Here is an 18,561-nt window from a genome sequence, read left to right on the forward strand (position 1 = left end):
CTTAGTGTATTAAACATGTGGTCAGAGTTCAATTCCTCTGACCAATATCAAGAAAGTGTTTTTTTGATTTTTTTTTTTAAATTTCCTCAGTGCAATCTTTTTCTTGATAATGTACTAAATTACTGCCTTGCTTCTAGGATCAACATCTTTCATTACCCACTATTATCTCATACCTTCTTTTATGTGAAAAATAACTTAAAATTTAATTTTCATTATAAATCATAGGGTCAGTTAAAATAAATCACAGAACACTTCTAAGAGGCCTAAAAATATATTTTGACCATTAAGAGTACATATGCTCTGGTGGGGATCAAAGATTTGGTTCCTGGTACCCACATAAGGATCACAAATCATCAATAAATATAGTTTCAGAGGATGTGGTGCCCATTTCTGGCCTTTGTCACCTATACACACGTGTTCTATGTGAATTCACTTTAGCACACACAAACATACATTAACATAGAAAAATTAAAAAATGATTATTTCTTATTCTGTGAGAATTTCCTGAAGCTATACAGTGAGATATGATGGTATCTACCCTTTATTTTTTCTCTACAACTCCCCTCACTCTTCCATTTCAACATAGACTTTGTGAAGAAATTCAACTCTAGTAGACAAACACTATATTGGCATGAGGTCCATGCCCTTCACCATCATACTTTCCCCACACTATATTATCTTTGTTTATTTTTCTGTCTCTCTATCTCTCCCATCTCTCTTCCTCCCTCTGTCTTTCTCTATCCTTCCCTCTCCTTCCCCCTCTCTCACTTTCCTTCCTCTCCCCTTCTCCCTATCCCTTTCCCTTTCTGACTGTGTTTCCATGGAGGATAGAAGATGATCTCATATCCTGCTCCATCAGTTTCCAGCATGGTGTCTCTAAATCTGAACGTCATCATTTATGCAAGACCAGCTTTCTAGCAATCTCTAGGCCTCAACATCTTTCTCCTTTCTCCCAATACTGGGGTTACAGTTACAGGCGATCATGCCTGGGTTTCATATGATGCTCAGAATTTCAAAAGGAGGCCTCACTCTTCTACAGCCAGCATTCCTACCCACTGAGACACTCTCTGAGACCCTATTATCAGAAAACACAAAACCAATGCAAAGTGAAATAAGGAGCAGAACCTGGAGAACAAGAGAAGCATAGATAAATGGTCTGCCTTCCCCTCATTCATATGTGCAAGACAACACTGCAGAAGTTACATAACTTTGACAGGATGATACCTATAGACCCAGAGTGTTAATGTCACTGTTAATGAATTCAAAAATTACTAAAACCAGCACAGATTCAAGGAAAATGCATGTAAACGATAGAAAGGCAAGCCAAGACAATGTTTCAGCTTCATAGTTGCTTTTGTTTACAGAAATTTCACATGCAATGTGGATCCTTATTTACTCCTTATCTCAAATTATCAGAATATTGTTATTCTCTTCTTGGAACTGTTATGAAAGGCATTAGGTGTGATTACTACAGAGTGACTTGATCCTAAACTTGGATATTAAAATTTAACATCTCCTATTTGAAGACTGTATTGGCCTTCTAATATACAGATGACATCCATAAAGCCAGCTAATCACTATGCACATCAATATGCTGAGTGCTGTGTGCTGAAATTCCACAGACTCTCACAGCAGCAGTGAAGCACTGAGCACATGTTTAGACTTTTTTTTGCCACACATTACATTTTTGATGAAAGAGCTACTGAAATCCTGTGTGCTCTATTTCTTCATTGATAGCTTAGAAACAAGTATAGTACTTATATCATAGAAGGAATATGGCAATTAAATGAAGTCACAAGCAATTATCATAAAATAAGCTCACCAATAATGTTAATAATTATGTCTGTATACAAATTAGGTTTTGAATTTCCTTCATTTGGTTCCATTAATATCATTAGTACTATCCTGTTGCCTGCACAAAATTCTCCAGTAATTTTGGGGGTTCCCTGTGTACATGCTCATGAGTTCATGGATGTGGAGGCCAGAATATAATCATGGTATTTTTCCTCAAGTGTCACATTCCATTTACAATTTTTAATAGTATTTCACTTTGGCCTAAAAGTCATAAAGCCGGATAGACTGGCTGAATAGCAAGCCCCAAAGATTCTCCAATCACCACCATCTCAGAACTAGATTTACAACACATGTGAACAATCTAGCTCTTCTTAGTTGAGTGGGTTCTGGAAATCAAACTCAGGTCCTCAGGCTTCCAAAACATACACTTCACTAACTCAGTTGTTGCTCCATGTTTCCTGAATGCATTTTAAATTTTCTACTACCAACAGCCTCTTTGTGACTCATGCCCATCAGGTCTCACAATTTGATCACATGTTACTCTTTTGATATTGTTTTATTTAGTTTAATTTCAATTCAGTTATTCTTACTAAAACAAATTACCAGGATAATTATTTCTTTTAATTCCTTCATGCTGAATTACTTTTATTTTTATATACTTACTCTTTTTTAAAATTTTATTAAATTAGATATTTTTTATTTACATTTCAAATGTTATCCTTTCCTGGTTTCTCCTCTGAAAATGCCCTATCCTGTTCCTCTTTCCCCTGCTAACAAACCCACCCACTCCTGCTTCCCTGTCCTGGTATTCCCCTACACCAGGGCATTGAGCCTTCACAGGACCAAGGGCCTCTTCTTCCGTTGATGTCTGACTAGGCCATCCTCTGCTTCATATGCAACTGGAGCCATGAGTTCCTCCATGTGTACTCTTTTGTTGGTGGTTTATTCCCTGGGAGCTCTAGTAGCACTAGTTGGTTCATACTGTTGTTCCTCCTATGGGGTGGCAAACCCCTTCAGCTCCTTCGGTTCTTTCTCTAGCTTCTCCATTGGGGAACATGTGCTCAGTCCAATGGTTGACTGTGAGCATCCACTTCTGCATTTGTCAAGCACTAGCATAGCCTCTCAGGAGACAGCTATATCAGGCTCCTGTCAGCAAGCATTTGTTGGCATTCACAATAATGTATGGGTTTGGTAACTGTATATGGGATGAATCCCCAGGTAGGGCAGTCTCTGGATGGCTTTTCCTTCAGTCTCTACTCCTCATATTGGCTCTGCATCTCCTCCTCTACAGGAGATTTTGTTCCCCCTTCTAAGAAAGATTGAAGTATCCACACTTTGGTCTTCCTTCTTATTGAGTTTCATGTGGTCTGTGAATTATATCTTGGGTATTCCGAGCTTTTGGGCTAATATCCACTTATTAGTGAGTGCATAGCACGTGTGTTCTTTTGTAATTGGGTTACCTCACTCAGGATGATATTTTCTAGTTCTACCCATTTGCCTGTGAATTTCATAAAGTCATTGTTTTAATAGCTGAGTAGTACTCCATAGTGTAAATGTACCACATTTTCTCTATCCATTTCTCTAAGGGACATCTGGGTTGTTTCCAGCTTCTGGCTATTATAAATAGGCTGCTATTAACATAGTGGAGCATGTTTCCTTATTACATGTTGGAGCATCTTCTGGGTATATGCCCAAGAGTGGTATAGCTGGATCCTCATGTAGTACTATGCTCAATTTTCTGAGGAAATGCCAGACTGATTTCCAAAGGGATTGTACCAGCTTGCAACCCCACCAGCAATGGAGGAGTGTTCCTCTTTCTCCACATCCTCACCAGCATCTGCTGTCACTCTTGAAATACACTTTTTAAGTTCTTACAAAACCCACAGTAATTCTTTGAATAAATTCCATCATCTGTTAATGATCTGTCATCTACTCTATCTCTATCTATCTATCTATCTATCTATCTACCTATCTACCTATCTATCATCTAACATACTTGTATATCTATCAAGTTAATAACCTGTCTGGATTTTATCAAACATATATCTGACATTTCACCAATCCTTTATCACCTAACAACAAAATATTTATCATTTAATATCTATCTATTCTATAACTTCTACTAATCATATACTTATGTGTTTATCTACCTTATCTATAGATCTACCTATTAACTCTTCTACATGTTTATATACTGGCTGTACATTTATCTACCATTTATTACCTTTTCATGTACCCATTTGCCTTCTATATTGCTATCTATCATTTATTATCTATCATATCTATTATCTATCTCTTTATCATTTATCTATTGTGAATTACTTTATCCTCTATGATTAATCTGTTTATCATGTATGTCTGTCTGTATCATCTATCTATATATTAGCTATCTCGATAATTACAAGTCAGTTTTTAATCAGAGACATTTATTCCTCTGTTATTTCTTACAGTTTGTAAAGTATGATGGAAAAGATCATATCATAATGATTTTTATCTATAACCTATTTCTACAACTTTTCCTAGCATGAAATTTCTCAATCAAAGCTGATAGAATGAAATAAAACAACTACTATTCATGGTTCTTATGAGCTAAGTGAACTAAAGAATATTCTCAATGGGCAGAAGATGTGTCCTTCAGCATGTCCCTATTTGTACCTGCTAAGATTTTATTTATGACAGTATTCATTGATATTGGATTCCTTTTTATCTATACAGAGACATCTTAATGGGCTTTAATTGCATTTGTCCTCATGATTATCTCATCCACGTGTACACTTGAGGGATGCTTCTTCTGTCTCAATTGTGTCCTTTGATGATAGTACTTTCAATAAAGAGAATAGACTCATCAGAGTCTGTAATTTATTTTAATGAGGATTCAGAGATTTTTTTCTTTTGAAAACACCTTTTAATTTGTATTACTTTATTTAGAAATGAAATACTAACATGTCAGTATAGTCAGGCTAAATGTGGAAGTGAATGAATATATGAAATATATTTTTAAATTGTGGATTTTTAATTCATCCAAATTTAAAAGTTGTTATAGAATATGAACAATTTATTTTTCTAGCTATATTAAAGAGAATTACTTATTCAAAATTTATATAGAAATTATTTAAATTAAAATTAACATAATTTGTGCTTGAGAATATAATTTGTTTTCCATGAAGATTAATTTGAAAACATCATAATGAAATAATATTTCTTTTTCTATGATACAAGGAGTGTTTTCCCTGTCATGCATTCAGCATTATCCCTTATCATGCATTAGTTTAGAGAGTTTTATGCTCATCTAACCAGAGTTTACTGAATACACTTTTTAGCAAATTAAATCGAACTAAATATGAAATTCCAATAGAAAAGTAATACTTCCATTTAAAATTAATGCATTTGACTTTAACATATCTTTAACTCTAATGTAAAAAGATACATATTTTAATCTTTCAGGTACATTTTAATGTGAAACTCTACATGCTAACAATAGAAACATTGTTTCTATAACAGGCATTAGAATAGGAATTTAGAGTGCACAGACAGCATTAATCGTTCAATTTTAGATTGCATCAATGACTTGTTATGTTTCAATGAAATATTGTTAGAGAATAATGTATTTGAAAATAAGAAGCATATTTTGGTGCTTTACTTGAAATTTTACAATTTTATATTTTCATTGCACAGGTCTATTTTAAAGGCTGTTAATATGACAGAAGAATATATGCAAATGAAAAGAATAAAAGTAAAGTTTTTTTGACCCAGACTGAAAGCAGCAGGAAAAATAAAAGGCTCCTTCTTACCTGGCTTGGATATTGTTGGGACACAAGTTTGTTTTTACAGATACTTAGTTATTTCTAATGGGATTAAATGTTTAATTTTGATGTTTCACTATGATTAAAATATGTTTTGGAAAGTTATCTAGATAGATTATCATTTTCAGAGCACTTAAAATCTTGTTCTCATTTAGTTGTCAGTCACACTCTTCTGCAGAATTCATGATAATTTTATGGTTCTTATGACATACTCCACAGATATATAAGTGGAATAATGCAAGATGGTTGTGTGCTTTTGTCTGTATATGTGTATGTGTGTGCATTTTTCATGGTAATATATACTGTTTCAAGAAATATTACCTACTAAGTGTTATAGAGATTAGCTCAAATTCTTGCAATTTGAAGGAAAGTCAAGTAATAGATATGGTAAAAAATGAAAACTCCAAAGATTCTGGAACTGAAAAAGTTTTTTTTTTATTTTATTTTATTTATTTTTTTTATCCTGTAGATTTGGCTTCCTAGGTAAGTAAGAAAACATCTTAATTGAAATAAATGAAAACAGTTGCACAGACTGGTTTACACAGACTGGAAAATAGATAACAGTAATTTAGAGATTCACTGTTCAGTGTTCACATAGACTTCAACTTTGTGTTTGAAAAATGCCATGAGAATGCACTGTGATGCTTTTTGAAATTATGTCCACCCTATAACAGAGATATCAGGAAAATCTTAGAGATATCAACTTAGAAATCTTTAGGTAACAGTGTACCAACCATGCCCATAAAAATGGCCATAAATTTCTGAGCACAGCATTGGTGATTTGTCCTAGGAAGTTTCTTCTTTAAAAATAATGTTTTTAATTATATTGTTTGAGAATGTCATACAATATATTTTGATCATATTCTGTTGCCTCCCTCAACTCCTCCTAGACCCCCCTATATATGAAGATGTAGACATTCTACACTGAAATTATAAATTATTTAGGTTCTATCAATACAGAATGTCAGCTCTCTATTAGAACATCAATATAAATATGATACATTACTTTGGATTTTATTATACTAAGTCTTAATTCTAAGACCAAAAAACCAATATTACTTGATTTCTCTAACTTTAGATATTAACCTTTAATCTTTAAATATGTGCATTTCATTTAGAATATTCATGGAAATCATGAAATTACTAAAAGGCTATGAAGAGGAGCTTTCAACGGAAGGAAGATAGGAGTGAGTGGAGCAAATGGTTAATAATCGATTATGGAAAAGGAAGGAATAAAATTGGAGGGCAAGACAGGGTAGAGGATGGAAACGGAGAGAAAATTATATTAAAGACTTCAAAGATGTCACATGAGAACATATTACAATAAAAGCTTTTACTAGGACTTCGTGTAACTTTTGAATCATGCTATACGAATTTGCAGTGTTGACCTTCCCATAATGTGATATATTCTTCAGTGGGTTCTGCCTACATTGTAATGTACCTTTCTTAAAATATATCTATAAACATATATAGAAGAAGATAAAATAAATATATTCTATTTCAAGCACAAACAATCCTATTCGACACAGGGACTAAAAAATATAATACAGAGTGATGGAAAAGGTTTTTTTTGCAGTTGTTGGTCAGTGAGGTCCTAAAGAACACTAATACTGTCAGGCTATGGTTGTGCTCTCCACAGCCATGTTCTCACAAATACTATGCTCAATTCTTCTGTCTTGATGGTTTTATAATATTTTGATGGAGCAAAAAGACATTCCATTGGCTACCCTATTAAGCCCAATAACATACCCATATCTGACCTATGTAATATATTCAGTAAGAATGTGATTCTTTCTTTATTTTTTGAAACATACAGAACTATAAAGCACTAAGGTATATGAAAAAACTAAAATGCTTGAGTACATATTTTTAGGAGGATAAATCTGTCTCCCGTAGCATTTTAAGTATTATATTTGAAGTTATGTTGATGTTTAATTTAATAGCCTAAAGTTTTCATGGACAAAATGTCCATCAGCTGAGAAATGGATCTGGAGAACAGTCTATGTATGTGAGGTAGAATATTGTTTTGTGATAGAAATGAATAAATGACATGCTGCATATATCAACCTTGAACACATTATGGTAAATGAAAGAGTATGGTAGTAAAAATGATGTATGATTTCACTTATAAGAAACACAAAGAGTTTAATATATACTGCTGAAAAATAGATCAAAGGCTCCTCAGAGGTAGGAGGTTGGTAATGACTACAAATAGTATAAATTTTATTTTGTAGGTGACAAATGTTGCAAAATTACAATAGTGGTTATATACTGTTATGTTCTAGGAAAAAAAACTGCAAAATTTATGTGTGACTCTTATACACAAATTGAGTCCCAACAAAGACACACAAATTTATCATGCACTACTTAATTATAATTGTATGGCTTGTTACATCACACTAGATCTATTTGGAGTTTGAAAAAGGAAGCTAGATTCTGCTTCAATCCAAAGGTTCTGGAAACACAGAAATTTTCCCTGCTTAAATTATAAGATTTGGATAATAGAATCAGGTGCCCAGCAATACCACATAGTCGATATAATTTACATAACTGTAATGATGTCTCTATGAGTTTTCCCCTGTAGATGTACAGAATGGTAGAGAATAACTGCACAGTTTAAATTCACCCGGAGTATTAACATAAAGCAACAAAGTGCCTTGGTTCTGCTAAACACCCAGGAAATGCTGACTCATGTCTCAGGGCATCTCAAAATGTCTGAACTGAAAACTCAAACCTTCAATTTGCCAAGCTTCAGATTTTCATCTTATTTTGATCCTGCAATATTGGGAATCAAAGTAATTACAAGATTAAATACATGGTCCTTAACAATTATTGTAATTTAGAGGGAAGTGGATTACCAGAGAACAATGACCAAGGTACCAGCTAGTGAAGTCATTAAATACCTCAGAACAGCTGATCATGATACAAAATGCGAATGGAGGAAATGAGTTGACACTACTCCTTTACTCATCATAGATTATCCTTTCTTTTCAGGATAGTGCTATCTCCCTCTCTTTCATTTGCAATACAACCTTGAAATATTCTGCTCTTTTTCATATGAACAAGTAAATAGTTAACTTAAGAAATTGTTTCAGCTGGGCAGTGGTGGCACATGCCTTTAGTACCAGCACATGGGAGGCAGAGGCAGGCAGATTTCTGAGTTCAAGGCGAGTCTGGTCTACAGAGTGAGTTCCAGGACAGCTGGGGCTACACAGAGAAACCCTGTCTCGAAAAACAAAAACAAAACAAAACAAAACAAAACAAAACAAAAAAACCCAAGGAATTGTTTTATTGTTCCTAAGCTACAGATTTTCTAGTATTTTAGGTACTACTTGCCATGAGTAAAATTCTCTTCACATCAAGAGAAGTTTGGATTTCATGTGTATAATAAGCTTTATACATGCAGTTCTGATTTCCTTCAAGTTTAAAATGAATGTTATTAACAGAACCAATTAAAAGGATAAAGTTCACAGAGTATAAATTAAAGCTGGCTGCATTAATATTTCCTGCAGGACTTCAACAAAGTTCCAGGTTAACAGGCAGAATCCAAGGGCACAGTATAATTAAAATACCTATTTGAGGGATGGAAATTAGATTTATCTCTCCATAATGAATACTCAAATACACTGATAAGTTTTAAGGTATTACAGGAGATATAGTACATACACCACCCAAAGGAATGTAGGACATATTTGAATGAATGGTCCAGCTCACTGTCTATACTCAGGAAGAAGAGAAGTCCCCTCTTCACTTAGATTATTGCAACAATTCCTACAACATATCTCCAATCCCGGGGATTGTTATTTATGTTTAACCTATGTGAAACTTAAAAATGTTTGAGTTCTGAAAGTTCAGTGTCTATTATTATTACTATACTCTAAAATAGTATTCTGTAAGTGGTTTTGTTTGTTTGTTTGTTTGTTTGTTTGTTTTGTCATTTCCCCAGGGTTGATAATGCTTATGTGTATATACTACTATACCATTGGGACTTCTATATAAACTTCATGCCCTTAATTCACAACACAGATGCTCAACTTCCATCCACTACTCATACCCAGGAGAGCATTTATTAGCAAATTTCACAAGGGAAAATAATAAAATAGAATTTAAATACACATTTTTTTAATATTTAGAAAAAAAGATTTTAATTTTAGTCCATGTGCTTCTGAAGCAAGTATACTAAAATGTATTTCAGAATTCACACTTTATTCTGAGGGGATGGAGAGGGAATTGGCAGGGGTGGTCTACCCCTTGCAGGCAGCTATTGGACAACCAGAATGCTTGGTGCAGAGAAGAGAGTACAGAGAGTACTGACACCTTACTTGTGTTGCTTTTCCTTTGCCAATTAATGTTGAATTCTATTCAGACACTAGGTAGGAGTATGATTCTAAAACTGCTTCATTGTTATGAGCCCATGTTGTTGGTCTGTCCACTGAGCCAATGGATTAAAAGCAAAGGAAGTGGTGTGTCATCCATCATCATAGATCTTTCCTTGAGGTGAGTAACCTGCTAAACAAGGGAAAAGAATTTGCAGCCCACTATCTCTTATAGGTAATATGCATATTCAGGAATCACTGCATTGAGTGAGCTTGTTGAGCTTTCCTTGCACAAATAAGCATCCACTGGGTAGTTAGGTCCCCTCGACTCAAGAATACATCACCGTGCTGATTTATTTAACCATTGTACTTCATTTTTGAGAAGTTAATACATGTATACAAGGAAACAACTATATTATACTCCTCCCTCTATGACCTTACCAATATCCCCACATCATAATCCTTGGCCAACCTCATGCCATCCACCTTTTAATTGATAGTGGATGATGCTCATATATGTGTGGCCATCGATCAGAGCATAGGACATCCTATCAGTAGTCACATTCCCCAAAGAGAATGATATTTTCTCCACCAGCGACTAGCTACCACAGAGTTAATCTTGTCTAGTAGGTCAATATTGTAGCACTGTGTCCAGCACTGAGTATGACTGCTGATGACTTTCCTCCATTAGCATTCTGTATAATACCTGTGGCACTGTGAAAGCTGGTTCACAAGAAAAAGTTTCCTGGTGGGTTTGAGATTAAAATCTCTATATTCTACAGCCAAAAAATGTGATGTCTACCTTAGTAAAATCATTTTATCAAACAATCATGGTAGGCACTCAAGGGCGATGGCCATAGCCTCTGTTTTTCTGGAGATCTTTGGGGTATATGTAACTAATCCCTCATACAGAAATAGCCAGTGCCTCCTATGACATTTTTATTTCCTAGCAAGCCTTGTCTCCTGGGAACAATATTGTTCACCTGTGTAGGGTAACTCTGTTTGAACTCTTTTTAAGCTGTTTGGATTTTAATTAGCTTACTAACAATGAGTTCACAAGAGGCTCTTTCAAACATACTAGTTTTTACTAAACTAATTGCTTCTCCTTCCTCCCATCCCAACTCACCTGCCCCCGTGCTTAATTGATGCTTTAATGCTCAGTATTTTCCCTGTCTCAGCCTTTTCATGTGTTTTTCAACAATCGCTCAGTTAATATTTTCATCAAGCCCTGAGATACCAGGCTTTTATATGGCCATTTCCCCTGAATTAGCCTTTCCCTTTTCTACTTAATGTCGCCAACTTCAACACTCCTCCCTGCTTATGGTTTTCTGCCCTCGTATCCTACCACACTGCTGTAATCTGCTACACCATGTCCCTTATTGTGTATACCTCCTTAGTCCTTTTCTACTTTTCTGTCTTCCACTAGGACTCCTAGTGGAACATACTTATTTTTGAAGATTGTTCTTTGCCTTCTTAGTTTCTTCTTGGCTTTACACATAGAGACTTGTCTCAGTGTAATTGTTTTCTAGCATGATTCTTATGAAAATCCCCATTGAATATACTTGTGCTTCTTCTTTATTCTGAGAAATTTGAGAGGTTTTTGAAAAAAATACTAAGAAATTATCAAAAATATCTTATTTTTCATTTTCTTTCTGATCTATTTATTCTCTGCAAAAATACCAAACATACCTTGGAAAATACTATATTTCATGTATGTTGATAACAGCCATGGGTAGTAAAGTCATATACAGTATGATCTTCACAATTGCTATTGAATCAGTACAATTAGAATTTTAAACAAGTAAATGAGCATATAGCATTTTAAAGCTTTAAATGACTATTAACCCAAAATTAAAATCACTGCAGATAAAAAGAAAATTAAAGTGGACAGAAATGAAGCTAGGAGTGAGAATAGAAACCCCTGTACATTGCTATTGGGAACACAATTAAAAATATTACACTGAGAAAGAGTGTCTAGATTCTTATCAATTTAAAGAACTTTAATTATATACTCTAAACATCTCATTAAGATATTTAGTCAGGATATCTAAAAACAGCCTCATAAATGAAAATGGAATATATAATAGTAGTTTTATTGAGATTGTAATTTTTATACAATTTACCTGCTTGATGAATACAACTAAATTTTACTTAATATACCAATATCTATGCAAAGATCATAATTTTGATAATAGCTACTGACTCACAAGCTCTTTATTAAATTATTGATATACTTCTCTCTCCAAAAACATTTATGTTCTGGGTACTTTATATGGATGAAGTAGTGTGAAGTTGCTGATGAAATGGTTAAGGAACGAAGAGTATTGCTGCTCTGACAGAGGAGCTGGCTTTAGTCCAATCACCCATATGATGGCTTACCCACACCCACAACCATAGTACCAGGGTATCTGAGGCTCTCCTCTCATCTATTTTGGTACACCATATATAGTTATACATAAAATAAAGTGATAAAATTTTTTCAAACGAAAGAGTATAAAATATAGCTCTTTCTGATATATGCTTTGAAATATTTATGTTCTGCACACTATGTGAACACATACATATCTGTTATACCATGCATATGCATTCTTCTGTTGATTGCTGGCAATTAAAAATTGTTCATCGCGCCGATCTCGTCTGATCTCGGAAGCTAAGCAGAGTCGGGTCTGGTTAGTACTTGGATGGGATACCGCCTAGGAATGCCGGGTGCTGTAGGTTTAAAAAAAACAAAAAAAACAAAAAATTGTTCATGATTCCTGTGTTTCCAATTTGAATCTTACTCAGAAAACTCTCATCAATTATCATGTAAGGTTTTTTTTTAAGTATTGAACTTAAGAAATATGTTTATATACTTGTCTACATGTATTTGTGAATGCACATATTCACAAGTGTGCAGAGATCTCAAAGGGAAGAATCAGGCATCAAATTCCCTGAGTTGGAGCCAGCCTAGCTTCTGGGACTCTAACATCATTTCTCTGGAGCAAACATTCTTTACTGGTGAGACATCTGCTCACACACAGTCTTTTGTGTACATAATGTTATAGTTTATCTCAAGTATCTAACCATTGATAGAATTGCTAGGTAATCTGTTCACTGTGTAGTTAAGCCTGGTTTTGTGATAATTCTTTATAACTGTTCCATCCTCTTTTAGGTACATTAATCTTTGTGAGAAACTGATGTTTCTTCCTTGGATGTTTTGTAGAATTTATCATTGAAGTTAGTTAACACTGCATTCCTTTCCCATAGTTTTAAAAATTACAAACTGAGTGGTAATTTTTGCTTGCTTTTGGTGTATCTAATTACTTTCTCTCTTTCTTCCTAAAGATTCTTAGTAGCCCAGAAAGTTTAGCTTTCTCATTCATTTCTGTAGCATTTGTTACAACTTTTTTTTTAGATACTTGGAAGTCAATATTAATGCCCATTCTTCTATACTGCTTTCATTAATTTGGGTTATTTTTTATTATTTTCTTAGTCAGTTGAGCTAACATTTTATAATCCTGGCATTTTCAATGAATCATATATCATCTGATTATTATACTTTTATTTAATTAATTTTTAATTTTTTATTTCTTCCCTTTTTAATTAAAAGCTATTTATTCATTTATTTATTTAGACAGTTTCATTTTGTGTAATGGACTGTATGTATAAATAAATAAATGGATAAGTAGCTTGAAAGTATAATATTGATTTCTCAATGACTATCATTAAAGTCTTTGTTATATTCTTTAGTTTGACCAATTTGTGATTTATGTATTTAAAAATCACTTTGTTATAAGCATAGCTGTTTATAGCTGTACATTTTGAGTAAAATGATGTAGCCCTGGATGGCACAGAAATCCCTATGTAGAACAGGCTGGCGTCAAATTCCCAGAGATTTATATCTGTCTCATGAGTACTGGGATTCAGAGAGTGTTTCATCATCCCAGCCTGGTTGATTGGATTTTGATTAATGTTAAGTTTCTTTATAGGACTTCTGGGTATATTATCTACTTTTTCTAACATCAAATAGCCACTTTAGCTCTTTGTAAATATACCTTAACATTCCTCTTATGACTGTATGTACCTTCACATTAATCACACTTTTTTGATGATGACATATAATTGGGTGTTTTCTAATATGACTGATATCTCAATTCTTTTTTAATTAATTAATTAATTTTACACTCGATATTTTATTCCCCCTGCCCGTCCACCCTCCAACTACTCCACATGCCACACCTCCTTGCCTCCTCCACCGTCTCCACATAGATGTCCCCACACTCCCACACCACCTGAACTCTAAACTCCCTGGGTCCTGCAGTCTCTTGAGGGTTAGGTGCATCATCTCTAAATGAACAAAGACCCAGCAGTCCTCCTCTGTCTGTGTGTTGGGGGCCTCATATCAGCTAGTGTATGCTGCTTGTTTGGTGGTCCAGTGTTTGAGAGATCTCATTGGTCCAGATTAATTGAGACCACTGGTCCTCAAACAGCTACTCTCAGTCTTTCCCTAATTCAACAACAGGGGTCAGCTGCTTCTGTCCATTGACTGGGTGCAAATATCTGCATCTGACTATTTCAGCTGCTTGTTGGGGCTTTAGGAGGGCAGTCATGATAGGTCCCATTTTTGTGAGTGTTCCATAACCTCAGTAATAGTGTCAGGCCTTGGGACCTCCCCTTGAGCTGGATCCCATTTTGGGTCTGTCGCTGGACCTTCTTTTCCTCAGGCTCCTCTCCATTTCCATCCCTGTAATTCTTTCAGACAGGAACATTTCTGAGTCAGAGTTATGACTGTGGGATGCCTCCTCCCTCATTTGATGCCCTATTTTTTCTGCTGGAAGTAGGCTCTATTCGTTCCTTCTCCCAACTGTCTGGCATTTCATTTTAAAAAGCAAATAGAATAAAACAAAACTATCTTGATAGGAAAATAAATTCATACCAATAAAAACTTTAAATTACCAATGTAAGAGATTATAACTTCAACTTTGTATCAATTATAAGGATTATAAGTATAAGGTACCTCCCTTTGATCCTGAGAGTCTCTCACCTCCCAGGTCTTTGGTGCATTCTGGAGGGTCCCCCCAACCTCCTACTTCCTGAGGTTATCTGTTTCCATTCTTTCTACTGACCCCCATATCCCTCCCTCCCTACTTGTGATTGCTTTCTTCTCCCTCCCAAATAGGACTGAGGCGTCCTTACTTGGATACTTCAGCTTAATCAGTTGAATGTTATTATTCATGCAAGTAGATTTTATTTACCATTTTAATATTCACATTTTTACTACTTTGTTTATTATTCATGCCTACCTATGCATTAAGTAAATAAGTAAATATGCATTAAGTCAATATCCTATGAATTAAGTAAATATTATGTAGCATTTTAAATTTTCTGGTTTTGACATTGAGTTCTTTCCTTAGTGATTATTCTGTGATAACTATGTATGATGAAATAATATACCATATAGTCACACTGATTTTTTGAAATAAAATATAAATACTTATTTTATATAGTTCTTTTTGTGTTATAATTTTAAAATATATCTTACAGATAGATAAAGCCCATTGTGTTATAATTATTCCTTTATACAATTTTGTATTAGAAAAAATAAACCATAGGTTTTATGCCTTAGTGATTACAAAGCCTTTCACATGAACAATATTTCTTATTTCAAGGTCACCATGGTTTCTGCATAAAACTTTTCTCTGCTGCACTCATGCTCTTTACTCCCAATAACTTCAGAGTATAGTTATTCTCAGCTTCATTACATTTTTATACATTAGAGTCACAACAAGAAATTATGTAGACATTATTTCATATAATTGCTTTTCAGTCAGTTACAAAGAAAATACATATTTAGACTATTATTCTTAATTATGGAATTAACTTCATTTTTGCACTTTGTTTTTTATATGAATTTTGATTACTATAATTGCTCTTTAGAATTATACATTTTGCCTTAAAACATCTTTTATATTTTTTAAAGGTTGAATTGATATCAGTGAATGTAATTTTCTTTCATGTATGTACTAAAGTTCTTACTGGGCCTTTACATTTAAATAGACATTTTTAAAATGTTGTGTCCATGTATTACAGTCTAATATTCAGAAGATGTTTTTACCTACCAATTAATGATCTCAGCAGCCTGTATCAAATAATTTTGTGCAGTTTTAACATTGTTCAATTAGAAACTTATAAACACATCATTCTTTAAGACTCAATCTCATGGGGATATATTTTTAGAATGTATTTTGTTAACAGCGAAAGCATAGTCAGTCCTTTTAAAATTTTGGTTTCCTTGGCTTGTCATAATGTTGGAAATAGAGTTGTTTGTGTTTAATAAAGTAACCGAAATACACAACAAGAAACTCAAGATTATGGATGGCCCATGCTTCAACTGGGGGCTATATCTAGCTACTGGAGGTGGTCTCTTTAGGTTCCATCTCCCCACTGTTGGGCACTTCTACTAAGATCATCCCCACTGAGTCATGGGAGACTCTCACATGCCAGCTTTCTGAGTCTTTCTAGGGGCTCACTCACCCCATGCAACTACTTATTTCTATTTATTCTCCTGGCCCTCTGGGCTTTTCTCCTGACTCTGCCCACCCCCCATGACTGATCCCGACCCCCTTTTCTCCCCTTCTTTCTTCTCCTATCCAAGTCCCCCTCACTCTCCCTCTGGTGATTATTTTGTTCCCCCTTCTAAGTGGAATTGAAGCATCTTCACTTGAGCCTTCCCTCTTGTTAAAGTTCATATGGTCTGTGAGTTGTATTGTGGGTATTCTGTACTTTTTGGCTAATAATCCACTTATCAGTGAGTACATACTATGCGTGTCCTTTCAGGTCGGAGTTACCTCGCTCAGGATGATATGTTCTAATTCCATCTATTTGCCTGAAAAATTCATGATGTTTTCCTTTTTTTTCATTTTTTATTAATTTTTTTTTTGATTTCTCAAGACAGAGTTTCTCTGTGTAGCCCTGGCTCTCCTGGAACTCACTCTGTAGAGCAGGCTGGCCTCAAACTCAGAAATCCACCTGCCTCTAATTAATTTATTTTTTTATACTCCATATTTTATTATTCCCCATATTTCCTCATTTTAATAGCTGAAGAGTATTCCCTTATGTAAGTGAACCATGTTTCTGTATCCAAAGATTTTCTGTATTCTTTGCTTGAGGGACATCTGGGTTGTCTTCAGCTTCTGGCTATTACAAATAAGGCTGCTGAGAACATGGTGGAGTACATGATGTCCTTGTGGTATGGTAGAACATTTTTGGGTATATGTCCAGAGTGGTATAGCTATGTCTGCAAGTAGAACTATTTCTAATTTTCTGAGGAATCACCAGATTGAGTTCCAGAGTGGTTGTACCAGTTTGCAACCCCCCACAAAATGGAGTAGTATTCCTCTTCCTACAAATCCTTACAAGCAAGTGCTGTCACTTGTTTTTCTTTTTTGTCTATTATTTATTTATTTAATTTTTATTGGTTATTTTATTTATTTACATTTCAAAAGTTATACCCCTTCCTGGTTTCACCTCTGAAAATCCCCTCTCTCACCCTCTCCCCCCTGCTTCTATGAGTGTGCTCCTCCACCCACCCACCTTCTCCTGCCTCCCCTGTCTAGCATTATTCCCCTACACAGGGGCATCAAGCCTTCACAGGACCAAGCCTTCACACCTCCCATTGATGCCAGATAAGGCCATCCTCTGCTACATATGCACCTAGAGCCATGGTTCTCTCCATGTGTATTCTTTGGTTGTTGGTTTATTGCTTGGGAGCTCTGGAGGGTCTGGTTGCTTAATATTGTTCTTTCTATGGGGTTGAAAACCCTTTCAGCTCATTCAGTTCTTACCATAATTCCATCATTGGGGTCCCTGTGTTCACTCCCATGGTTGGCTGCAAGCATCCACATCTTGTATATTGGTCAGGCTCTGGCAGAGCCCCTCAGGAGACATCCATATCAGTCTCCTATCAGCAAGGACTTCTTGGCATCAGCAATAGTGAGTGGGTTTGGTGGCTGCATATGGAATGGAGCCCCAGGTGAGGCAGTCTCTGGGTGGCCTTTCCTTCAGTCTCTGTTCCACTCTTTGTCCCTGTATTTCCCTTAAACAACAGCAATTATAGATTCAAAATTTGAGAAGGGTGAGTGGCCCCATCCCTCAACCAGAAGCCGTGCCTAACCCCTAGCTATGGTCTCTATGGGTTCTCCCCTTTGTTAGGTATTTCAGCTAATATCATCCCTGTTTGGTTCTGGGAGCAGCCTTTTGCTTTTCTGGTGTCAGGGACTTTCTGTTGGCTATCCTATGTTCCCCATCCCCCACTGCTACACATCTCTGTTCCATTTTCTGATCCTCTGCGCATATCCCCCATCTCCTCCTACACCTGTTCCTACCCCCCCCCCCATTTTTCTTCTCCTCTTTCTCTCTTCTTAGCAAGTCCCTCCCACCCTCTACCTTCTGTGATTATTTTGTTCCCCTTTCTAAGTAGGACTGAAGCATCTACACTTTGGTCTTCCTTATTCTTGAGCCTCATATGGTCTGTAAGTTGTATCATGGGTCTTCCGAGCTTTTTTCTTAATATCCAGTTAATATCCACTTATCAGTGCATACATACTGTGGTAGCCCTGCTGTCTTCACAGAAGAATTCCAACTGACACCAGATACCGCATCTCGACTCG

This window comes from Mastomys coucha, unplaced genomic scaffold (assembly GCF_008632895.1).
Source record: "Mastomys coucha isolate ucsf_1 unplaced genomic scaffold, UCSF_Mcou_1 pScaffold6, whole genome shotgun sequence".
NCBI classification, from domain to species: Eukaryota; Metazoa; Chordata; class Mammalia; order Rodentia; family Muridae; genus Mastomys; species Mastomys coucha.